Genomic DNA, 12136 nt, shown 5'->3' with positions numbered 1-12136 from the left:
AAAAGATTCATCTTATCCGTATTATTATATGTTTTCTCATTTGTAGATATAAGATCAGAAAAATTTCAAGTGTACCGAAAACACCGGTATTTTAGTTGTTTTAATCGTTGATTTTAATTAATATATATTATATATATTTTTTATAATTTAAATCAACGGTTAAAATAATTAGAATACCGGTATTTTCAGTATACTTAAAACTCTTTCTATAGGATCAACTTTATTTTACAATAAATTCTTATGAAAAAAGATTTTAATTTTTAAAATTACAGATAATTATTTTCTTGGATTGTGTTTAATTTGAATCATTTTAAAACACTAATTGACTGAAATTAAATCCTACTAAATGACCTAATATTGAATGATCTTTATTTAATATGATATTACACAAAAATCAATAGTGATTGATTTAAACTATAAACTTGCATATGTATGTATGAATGCAAGTATAGCAATGATGATGGATATACTTGTCCATTTTAGGTTTAACCAACTTAACTACCATAATAATCAGAACGGTTCAATATGATAATATATAATATCTCCTCTGATAATGGGGTTGTCTTGTACCTAATCAAACTCTGGCCAGCCACCAATAAAAATACTCTACTTTTTTCAACTAGATATTTCTGTTTTTATATTTTATTAAAAAAAAAAAAGAAAAAGCGTAATTGCTTGAGTATTAAGGTTGAATTGTACCTCATTAATGTCCAATCTAGTTGATTAAATTGGGTGAAACAATTTCTTACTTTGTTTGCAAGTGGCATGGAATATAATATTTCACATATGTAGATATATTAAGATGTGAATTAATATTATTAAATCTTCTATCTATCCCTTTTTTAGGTATTATTTCATTTTAACATCAAAATTAAATATAAAAGTAAAAATGCTTGTTCATTAAAGCCTTCTAGTTGTGAGGATTTTTTTGAATAGATTTATAGTTAAGTACTTTTAGGTAATATTTCTTTGAGCTTAGTTATTATCGCTATAAGAAAAATGTTAAATACCGTCGGATTTATTATCGGATTTAACGTCATATATTAATGTCAGTTTTATCGACGAATTTATTGACGGTTTTGATGTGAAATTCATCAGGTCAAATCATTATCGACGAATTACTATTTTCAACGGTAAATTTGCCGATAATAACTGGAGAAAAAACGGAAAAATAGGTACAAAATGTAGCGTGGAATATACTGGCGGAAAAATCTGCCATTAAACATAATTAGTGGAACGCTGCATTTTGGTGACTCGCAATGCATTACCGTCAGATTTATCCGCCGGTAAATTCAACGGTAGCGCGCCCTAAAATTCGGAATACGAACCCTCTTCCTCTTAATTTCAAATTAAAATCCACCCCCTATAGCTCCAATGACAGAACCGCGGTGGGTAATTCCTCTAATGCGTCCCAGTCAAATGCGCTTCCACCACTGCCGTCATACGAATGAGAATTTGGCTTTATGGCATGCAGGTATGAGTACTATCTTAATATATTTTATCCGCAATCTATTTTGACTTTGTTAAGTTTTATGTGTTTTTATGTGTTTGTTAATATTAAGTTTTTTGTTGATATGTTTGTACCAAATAACAATGCATGTACACAGGAGATTTCCAATATGATTAAGTTCATGTACAACAACTCATGGTCGAACTACATCGAAGATCCCTACTTAGACCAGAGAGCGATGGTTTTATTTAACTATATTTTATTTTGAATAACTAATGTTGTTGAATTACTTTGTGCAGGAGAAATTTATATGGGATCAGGAACATGATATCTTGATCAAGAAGATCTTCGACCACCAGATAGCTAAGCGATTTTAGCAGACGATGCATGACGTTCATCAGGGTCATGACCACCTTATGATTTGGCTCCGTCTAGATCCTAAAAAGGAACTGGAGGTCTATTTTAGTACTGATAAGGGGTTCAAGCGTCGCTGTCTGACGAACAGAACTAACATGGCTTCACAGAGATTGTCGAAGTATACCGATGGATCGACGACTTTCATGAAGACGAAGAGCAGGCTGGTATGTAATTTATTTGCTAATCTTTGGTAATTATTACTTGAATTAATTGTTACTTGATTTATTTTATTAGTTGGTTTCAATATGTGTAGTCTAAGTCATTGGATCGTGAGGTGACATTGGTGGAGACCTTCAAGTATACCCATACGTTGAAAGCCAACAAGAAGGACTACACGCAAAGATTGAAGGCTACGACCTAGCAATCTCAGCTGCCTGGTGGGGTCATTCTTCGCCAGCAGCCTCCGCACCCCCGCATTTGCGGCTTTATCTACCTGTGCCTCTGCCACCAATCCTGTCGTTCTAAGGAAGTTGATGACTTGAGGGAGGAGGTGCAGAAGCTCATAAAGGAGCTTCATCAACAAGCTCAGTAGTCTGAGCAGAGGTACAATGAGCTTCTTGCATGCGTGGGAGACACCGTTGCTATCAGCTTAGAGCTGACGAAAAAGCTGGAGCGGCTAGAGCGTTTGAGAAAGTAGATGGAGGTGTACAACGAGTAGATGCGCGCTAGAGGGACACCGACATCAATACCTACTCCGCTGCCTCAGCAGGAGGAAGACAATGATATTTACCGTGATCCGTAGGGTCTAAGAATTTAATTTATTTTATACCTATTTCATTGTATTTTACTTCTTTGACTTTTTATAATATTCAAATTATTGATATTTAATAAAATCATTAGTTGATTTCTAGTAATTTTGTCTTTGTGCCTAATTTTGTAAACAAAAAATTTAATTTGACTATCAATTGTGTGCTAATTATACAAAAAAAAAGAAAAAAAACTATTGCGAGATGTACCGATGAAATAATCCGACGGTAATTGGACGCTACAAAACATAATATATTGCCAAATTTACTGTCAAAAAAATATGACGATATTCAACCGCTTATTTTTATCGTATTAATTAAAAAATTATATGCAAAATCCGTCGATAATTAGCATCGGACGAAATAATTTGCCAATAATTTTTTTTGACGCCGTTTATACCGTCAACTTCAATTCGACGATAAATAATCCAACGATAAATTAATTACTAATTAAGGAGGATTTATTTGATAAATCTGTCAATAATTCTGATGGTACTTAATATTTTTTTGTGGTGTACGATTAATTTTGATTTTAATAGGGTGAGTTGCATTGCGCTAAATTGATCTAAAATTTTGTGTGTAAAAAAAAAAATATACTCTTTTGAACCTTATATTTAATAATTTGTAGAGATGAAAAGACATAATTTTTCATTTTTAAAGCACTAATTAAGTATGCATATTTTGTAAGATATATCATTACTTGTTAAGTAAATCCGATATATAGTTAAACTTGGCTCGCTAGTATGTGTGTGTGTTTGATTACCGCTTTATTCACTAAATATCTACCCTTTTTTTGTTTTATTTTCTAAATATGAATGAATTTGTAGCTCCAAATTAATTATTCTAGTATTTGTATTATGTTTATATTAAGAGACCAAAATGCTGAAGGATTAAAGAGAAATGTGTAGCTTATGTGGTCCCAACTCCCAAACATAATGGATCCCACAATTGTCATTCGCGTTCAAGAACTTAGCACCTTTTTATTTTTCAACTTCATTTTCACACGTGGTTTTGAATTTAGAAATCTCACACTGCTACACGTACGTTTACTTATATTGCCATCAATTGATTACGAAGTAAAAGCCAAAATAATAATAATAATGAAATAAAGTGGCATCATACATATGCCTATCACATTGATTGCTTTATTTGCTTAATAGTCGCACCGGCCAAACAATTCGAGTGTGCACCTTCTTTATTTTTCTTTTCACTTTTACTATTTTAAGTGAATTGTGAGGTTGTATATATATATATATATATATATATATATATATATATATGGTTGCGTTTGTTTATGAGAAAACACTGAAACACAAAATTTTATATTTTTATATTTTGTTTGGTGATAAATTAAAATAAATTATAAAAATTTAATTAATTTTTATTTTTTTTATTTAAATAATTTGAGATAAAATTTTTAATAATAAAAAATATAATTATAAAAAATTAACAAGAATAATAATAAAAGAAAAAATGAAAAATGACTTCATATTTATTCATACAAAATTATCCCAATAACAAAACTGATTTGAATCCAATATGTTTTTACCCTTTACTTCCCTCCCATATTCATATTATGAACTGGTTTCATTGCTTCCGATGCAACTATAGTTACTTGTAAAGAAAAAATGTCAAATAGCATTTAGTCGTGGCTCTGAATTTTTAACAAAATGCTTTTCATTTGTTAAATTCGCTTTGGTTTACAACCTTCAATTTGGGACTTGTCTTGAATTGTTAGAAGTGCATTATGATAGCTAAGCTTTAATTTGATCTTTCTTCATTTCTAGAATAGTTCATATCAAGTGGAATGTAAGATGTTGTTTTACTTTATGCTCTAATTGTAATTTCAGCTTTGTTGGAGTGATAATGAACTCGTTAACTTGTTGCTTCAGAATTTTGGCATTACATTAAGGACCATTCTAAGGTTTGTTTCTACTTATAATATGTGTAAATTACCAAAGTATAATACTAAATAAGCTAAGCAATAATTTCAAGAAGAAGAACAACTAATGAGAATGAATTAGGATTATATAAAAATGAGGGATTAAATTTGGTCGAAATTTGAATTTGGCCACGTCAATTGGCCATTGTAGCGTCCAGCATGATAATGAAGTGTCACGTCATCACTGTAATTTATTACTGAAAAAGAGGTTTAAGTATCACTATAGTACTCGGATCTCAGTCTGAGAGGATTACTATATTAAAATTGAAATCTTAAGAACAAAATTGGATAATAACATAAATCAGTCTATTATAAAAATTTACTCATGTACAGTGACATAATACAACAAATAATTACTATTTCGCTTTATTAGATATTTATTTTTGAGTAATACTAATAAAGATAAGGTAGTATTATAACAAACTGCTAAATAGTCTAGTATAAAATCTATTGAAGATCACTACAAAAAAGGGTTAAAATGGCGGTTTTTTATAGAAATTACGGCGGTTACAACCGCCATTATTACCAAAAACGGCGCCTCCAAGAAACGCCGGTATTCTAGGCGCCATTCGAGTTATTACGGTGTTTTTCTGAAAACTGCCGTAATAACCAGTGGATAATACGGCGATTTTTTTACGGTTAAAATGGCGGTTTTAACCAAATAAAACGGCGATTTTATTGTTGTTTAAAATGGCGATTTGTAACCGCCGTTTTTACCAGGGTTTAATGGTATCCTTCTTGTTTAAAATGGCAGTTTCTAACCGCCGTTATTCTTCTAGTTTAAAATGGCGGTTTCTAACCGCCGTTTTTACATGAGTTTAAAAAGGATACCATCCTGTTGATTTCGAAAAATCATATATCAGTCATAAGAGTTGATTGATTTAGAACAAAAATAAAATTTGATCACATTAATAATAGGATGATAAAAATACAACAGATAAGAGTACTAAATCTATCTGTAATGTTACAGAGAGAGTGAGAGGAGCGATGGTATTCAATGCTAACCATTCCATCCAATGTTTTGCTGTCAGGTGTGCAGAACATAATTGTCGAGACAGGTGCAAGATGGAGTTCTATTTACTTATTTCTGACCTCAGGAGCAGGGTTCAATCATCATCCATTTTCACATTTTGTACCAATGAAAGAGCCTTGAAACCAGATAGTCAAATGTATCATCTTTAGCAAAATGATGATGACGTTGGTCTCTTTTTAGCTGCCATGATCTCCATTTAGATATGATTTTATCTACGCACATTGATTAAGTTATAATTACAAAAGGCGAGATACTAATTTACGCCAACAATTTGGACACAAACATAAATGAATGGTAAAAACAGAATAAAGGGATAATTTATACCGGAAAATGTTTCTTGACGAATGGCAAGCAATTTGAATTGTGGGATGTGAGCAATGTTTTGCCAATTCTATCCTCTTACTCTGGTGCATCACTTCTGCAGCTCCTTATGGCAAATTTTACAGCTTCATTTGAATGCATGTTTTGTTTCATGTACCTAAGTAGTTAAAATTTGGAACTGTGCTTTTCTTCTATAGGTTCAGAGATTAACCACGATGAAGCTGTACTTAATGCATTGGAAGCGCCTCTTAAATTGCAACGTCTTGAGATATTCTTTTATCGAAGACAGTGGTTGCCTGATTGGATGAAAACATTTAGGAATTTCTTAAAAGCTTTCAAAATTGAAAAAAGTATAACAACTCAAGTAAATTCCTTAAAAGTTTTTTTTGCAAACAGAAAACATGAAGAAGAACATCTATGCAGTTCACAGTGCACGTAATACCAGAAGAAAATAAGTATTCACATGATTCTAGTCAATCCTATAATTATGAAGAAATTCAGTGAAGACCTTACTCAATTTCTTCTAACAATCCCCGATTTTTGACCTAAAAATAAATTGAACAAGGAAGAAAATAAAACCTATAATTAAATAAAATAACTAGCAGTTAGCATAGAATAATCAAAACCTAGAATCAAACAAAATAAGGTAGATGAGGAGAAGAGAAGCTCGAAGAACAGAAACTAATAGAATACCTGGCAAATCGCATCCATGGAAGCAAATGTACCATCAGAGGAGAAGCATTGATGGACATGACATCGATGGAGGGGAAGAATCATTGATAGAGGAGAAGTTCGCAGAGCAGCTGTGATGATGATTTTGAATTCTGCCACACCAACGCAACTCTCACACACATAAAACAAGGAATCGAAAGAATAGTAATAAACAGAGAGGAAGTAACAAATCATGAATCAAAAGAAGATGAAGAAGAAGAGGATGAGAGTTTTGTATAAAAACCTAGAAGGGAGAACGGACACGGAGAAGACGAGTTAGGGTAAGAAGCTCGCACAACATAGAACGCAGAAGCTCGATGGAGGAGAAGCTCGCATCAATGGCATAGAAGCTCACAAGAATAAAGGAGAAGCTCGCATCAATGGCATAAAAGCTCACAAGAATAGAGGAGAAGAAGCCACCGGAGGAGAAGCTCGTTGCTCACGCTCTACTCTTCTACTCGCAATTAGGTTTAGGTTGGGTTTTTGCTACAGCGGGCCAAAATCACTAAAAATGTCCCTGATTTACAAATATATTATGGCAGTGATATAAACTGCCTTGATCTATGAATATTGTGGCGTTTTCACAAAATTACCTTAATATTAATAACGTTTTAACCAATTTTTTTGTAGTGGATGAATCTTTGTTGAGATAAAATTTTGAATGATTTTTTAAGGAAAAGTATAAATAGACAATGAAAATATTAAACAATGTGAATAATGGATATATCGGATATTCAATTCACTAGGAGTGCGGATGGTTATTCTAATATTAAGATTTAGATGAGTAATTTGGGGAGTAGTGTGTTTTACTTAAATTAGACTAATTTTAGAGTTCGCTGTTCATATTGTTCAAAAAAGTAATTAATTACCTAACATAACCCTTTCTTTAATTGAGTTTCACATGTTCTTATTTTTAGGAGTTTTAAATGTTCTTTTTCTTGTATTATGTTAGCTACAATATTAGTTATGCAATATTAGCTCTCGCGATTTTTTTGTATATTCAAGGACTCATTTGTGAAAATTTTTTGTTATTTAATCATGTTAATTAGGGATAAGAAAAAAGTTCGCAGAAACGGATATTTGCAAAAATTACCTATATGAAAGAGATAAATGAAGATATGCAAATTTACATAAGACCCATCCGCATAAATAAATAGAAATAAAAAAATATCAATTATTTTTAAGAGTTTTTATTAATATTTTTTTAGTTATGGAATATTTTCAATTGACTAACTAACTCTTTAAGGAATAATTATTGTTTTTGCTGAGTTTGGCCGTGTATAGCTCGTCCGTCGATGAATGTCTTCAAGTTTCTCATCGGGATGAGTTATACGTTGGCAAGGAGAGAATAAGGGGGTGAGCGGGTACCTGCAAAAGACACTCCGACACTCAAGTCAGTAAGTGTTTAAGAGGTATAAGAATAATTCTATGAATATAGAATGTAAGACATAAAATAGAAGTTATCATATGTTGTATATTATAATAATTTTATGAATATAGAATATATCTAGAATGTATATAGAATCTATAATGTATATAGAAATTGGTGCCTTTTATAGGCATAGAATTGATGAATAGAGTTGATGGTATTACCATTGATCATTAAGTCAGAATAATGGTCATTAAGTTGGTAATGAAGGTGTCGGTTACAGAATGAATGATAATTAAGGCCGAGTTATAACTTATAATGCACAATAAAAACCGAGTTATAAGGTGACGGATCATAGCCCCCAAGCTTTGTCTACCGATCATATGATCCAGGCTAAGCTTAGAAAATAAAATGATTTATAACTCGGTTAAAAGATAAGTGAATAATGATATGGTGAGCCCAAGCTTAGTCGGGTTATTATGTCGGCACTTATTCAAAAAATAATTGAGTGATAAGAGTCATTCAATCAAGATAGTTGTGTGGGGAATAGTTTTCCGCTTAAGAACAATTTTAGCATTTGATTGTATGTGAACTAAAAAGTTCAGAGATAGATATCCATTGACGGAATCGATTGTATGATCCAAGGATATAATGGTTAATTGTCTTGGAAATTTTTCTGGCCCACAACAACTTATTGATAAATTTCTCGCTCAAAGCAATTAGTTATTGAATATTTACAATTTATAATGAAGGTATGGCATGAATAAGATAAATTGAGAAAATGAATAGGTATAAAGTCGCAACATATATTGAATAATGTATATTGTAAAAGTAAAATAGTTCAAAGTAAAAAAATATACCTTGAAAGTTGATAATTGTAGAGAAGAAGACGACATATATGAATGTCATACATGCCAAATGTGAATATATGAATTTTGTTCTGTAGGATATGCTTTAATTTGATAATAAAGCAATAAGATAACAGTTATTGAATTATACATTTAGTATAATGTTTCTAGCCGTTACAGTATGACGAAGGATATTTCTCGTGCAATAATAGTAAATTTTGAATGTTTGCATGTGTTTTTACTTAACTTTTTGTATTAAACAAACAGTAACATAAAAGTTAATAGCATAAAGTAAATAGTGTAACAGTTATATACAATTGATATACAATTAATTTTCGATAGAATCCAATTTTAAGATTTGAACTCATCATTACCGTCATTTAATTGTATAAATGAAATCATTAAACAATAAGAATATAATACATAATAAAATAAAAATGCAATTGACATGGTTGATATATGTTATTATTGTATAGGACATATATTGAGGTTTAATTTGAATATAACTAATAAATCAATAAATATTAGTTACACAAAATATAAATGCATAAGTATGTTGAATAAAATATATAATTTTACTTGTGTAAGTAGAGAACTTTGAAAAAGTTAGCAAAATTGACAGGTGAATTTGTACTTGAATTGATTGAAAATCGAGTTTTTTTTTTCTTTTTTCGGATTGGTTAAAAGGCGAGTTTGTTCTCGGATTGATTATAACATGTGAAATATTATGATACGTTAGATTAAAATTTGATAAAATGTATTAAATAAAATCTTAAACAAAATTGTTGAAATTGGTTCAAAAATTTGAATGTAATTCAAGTTTTATGAACCTGAGGGGAGTACGCTCCTCACAGACGACGCCAATTGTTCTTGTTGAGTTTGGCCGGTGTATAGCTCGTCCGTCGATGAATGTCTTCAAGCTTCTCGTCGGGATGAGTTATACGTTGGCAAGGAGAGAATAAGAGGGTGGGTACTTGCAAAAGACATTCCGACGCTCAAGTCAGTAAGTGTTTAAGATGTATAATAATAATTTTATGAATATAGAATGTAAGACATGAAATAGAAGTTATCATGTGTTGTATATTATAATAATTCTATGAATATAGAATATATCTAGAATGTATATAGAATCTATAATGTATATAGAAATTGGTGCATTTTATAGACATAGAATTGATTAATAGAGTTGATGGTATGACCGTTGATCATTAAGTCAGAATAATGGTCATTAAATTAATAATAAAGATGTCAGTTACAGAATAAATAATAATTAAAGCCGAATTATAACTTATAATACACAATAAAAATCAAGTTAAAAGGTGACGGATCAATTTTAATATACGCAAAATGGCTCCATGATTAAGGAATAAAAAAGCACTTAATTGTTAATTAAGATATCAATTAGTAATTTAGTATAATCGCACGCCGCCTAACTTTTCCCGTGAAATCGTGAATTAATTAACATTCGTCACTAAATTAATATATACTAATACTTTATATATATACACGCTACTATTTTTCAAGTTGGGTTCAATAATAATATAATTGATATTACTTTCAAGTTAGGGTATTTCTAGTTTGTGCTTTTATTTTTTTATTTTTCAAATATTTTCTGTTATCTATTCATATTTTACTTTTATAAAATATTATAAATAAAAATAAAATATAAAAAACCCAAATCAAATAGACCGTTATTTTAGTAGTGTATATTAAGCATAGTTGTAAAAATCGGACCTGATCGGCTGGTTTGACCGGAAAACCGGTGAACCGGATCCCTAACCGGTCTGGTTGAATGATATGACCGGATAAAGAAGAGAACCGTTAAGAACCGGGTTGAACTGGCTGGTTTTGATAAAAACCGGAAAATCGGCAGTTTTTGGTTAACCGACCGGTTCGGAAGCGCTTTTTTTTTTAAAATTCATTTTCCAAAACGACGTCGTTTTGGTTTATAAAAAAAAAAAAAGAAATCGTATACGCACGGTACCCCCAAACCCCACTCCCAGCTTCCACTTTTCACTTTTCCCCTAACCCTAATCCCCTAACGGCTAACCCTCTCCGCCACCACCTCACCTCACTCTGTCACAGTGTCACTCACCCAGCCACTGCTGCCAGCCGCCAGCCGCCCGCTGTCGTCTTCTTCGTCTCACCGCCGGTCTGAACTCCGAAGTCTGAAGGAACTAAGGAAGTAGGAACAGCCGAACAGGACAGACCCGCGACTGTCTCTCATCACCGGCGCCGTCGCCCTAGCCGTTGCCGCGCTCTTCTGCTCTGTCAAACAGGTTAGCTCTGGTTCTCCTCTGTAGTCTGTTCTGCACTTCTTGCTGTTACAGTGTTATGACTTATGAATAATGTTGTTCACTTGTTCTGCACTTCTCCTCTGTTCTCCAGCAACCTCAAACTGCACTTCTCCTATGTTATTATATTCTGTGTTGAAAACTTAAAATTTTTGGGATGAATATGCTTGTTGAAAGCTTGAATCTATGAATTATGTTGTTTTGTTGATTTGTTTTGTGTTGAATATGCTTGTTGAAAACGTGAAAACTTGTTGTTTTGTTGATTTATTCTGGGATGAATATGCTTGTTGACTAATGCTTGAAACTGAGGTGTTGAATATGAATAATGTTAATCTAATGTTGTTCTGTTATGAATATGCTTGTGCCGTGAATATTTAAGATTGCTATGAATAATGTAACTATTTAAGATTGCTGTGAATTTAACTATTTAAGCCTTTAAAGTTGCTGTCTTGTTGAATAGGAAATAGGAATTAAGGAATTTAGGATTGCTATTGTTTTATACTTTTGCTGTTTTGCTACTCCATAATCCATATTCTTTTAGAATGGCTTCTGCGAATATACCATTAGAAACACCATCTTCGCAAGAACAAGGATCAACTCCTGATGCATCAATCGGAAACCAAAAAAACAATAATAGAGCAAAAACCGATCCTGCATGGGGTCATTGTAAACAAGTTGTGGAGTCTAGAAAAACAATTTTGCTATACATATATTGTGAGAAGCTTATTAGGGGTGGAGGAATTCATCGGTTTAAGGTTCATTTGGATGGAAAAGGAGGAGATATTGAGTCTCGTCGAAAGGTGCCAGCTGCAGTGAGACACCAATTCCATCAAAGTATTGAAGAGCTTCGAAGCAAGAAAAGAAAAACTCAAGAACAATATGCAGAAAGTTATAATGCTTGTGATGATGTTGAAAGAGAATTTGACGAGATCAAACGTAATGAGATGCAACAACAACAAAAATCCAAGTTCCAGCACCTATCTCTAGAAAAGGAAAACAAGTCAA

This window comes from Arachis ipaensis, chromosome B3 (assembly GCF_059453495.1).
Source record: "Arachis ipaensis isolate K30076 ecotype BB chromosome B3, ASM5945349v1, whole genome shotgun sequence".
NCBI classification, from domain to species: domain Eukaryota; kingdom Viridiplantae; phylum Streptophyta; class Magnoliopsida; order Fabales; family Fabaceae; genus Arachis; species Arachis ipaensis.
This window is presented reverse-complemented; position numbering follows the sequence as displayed.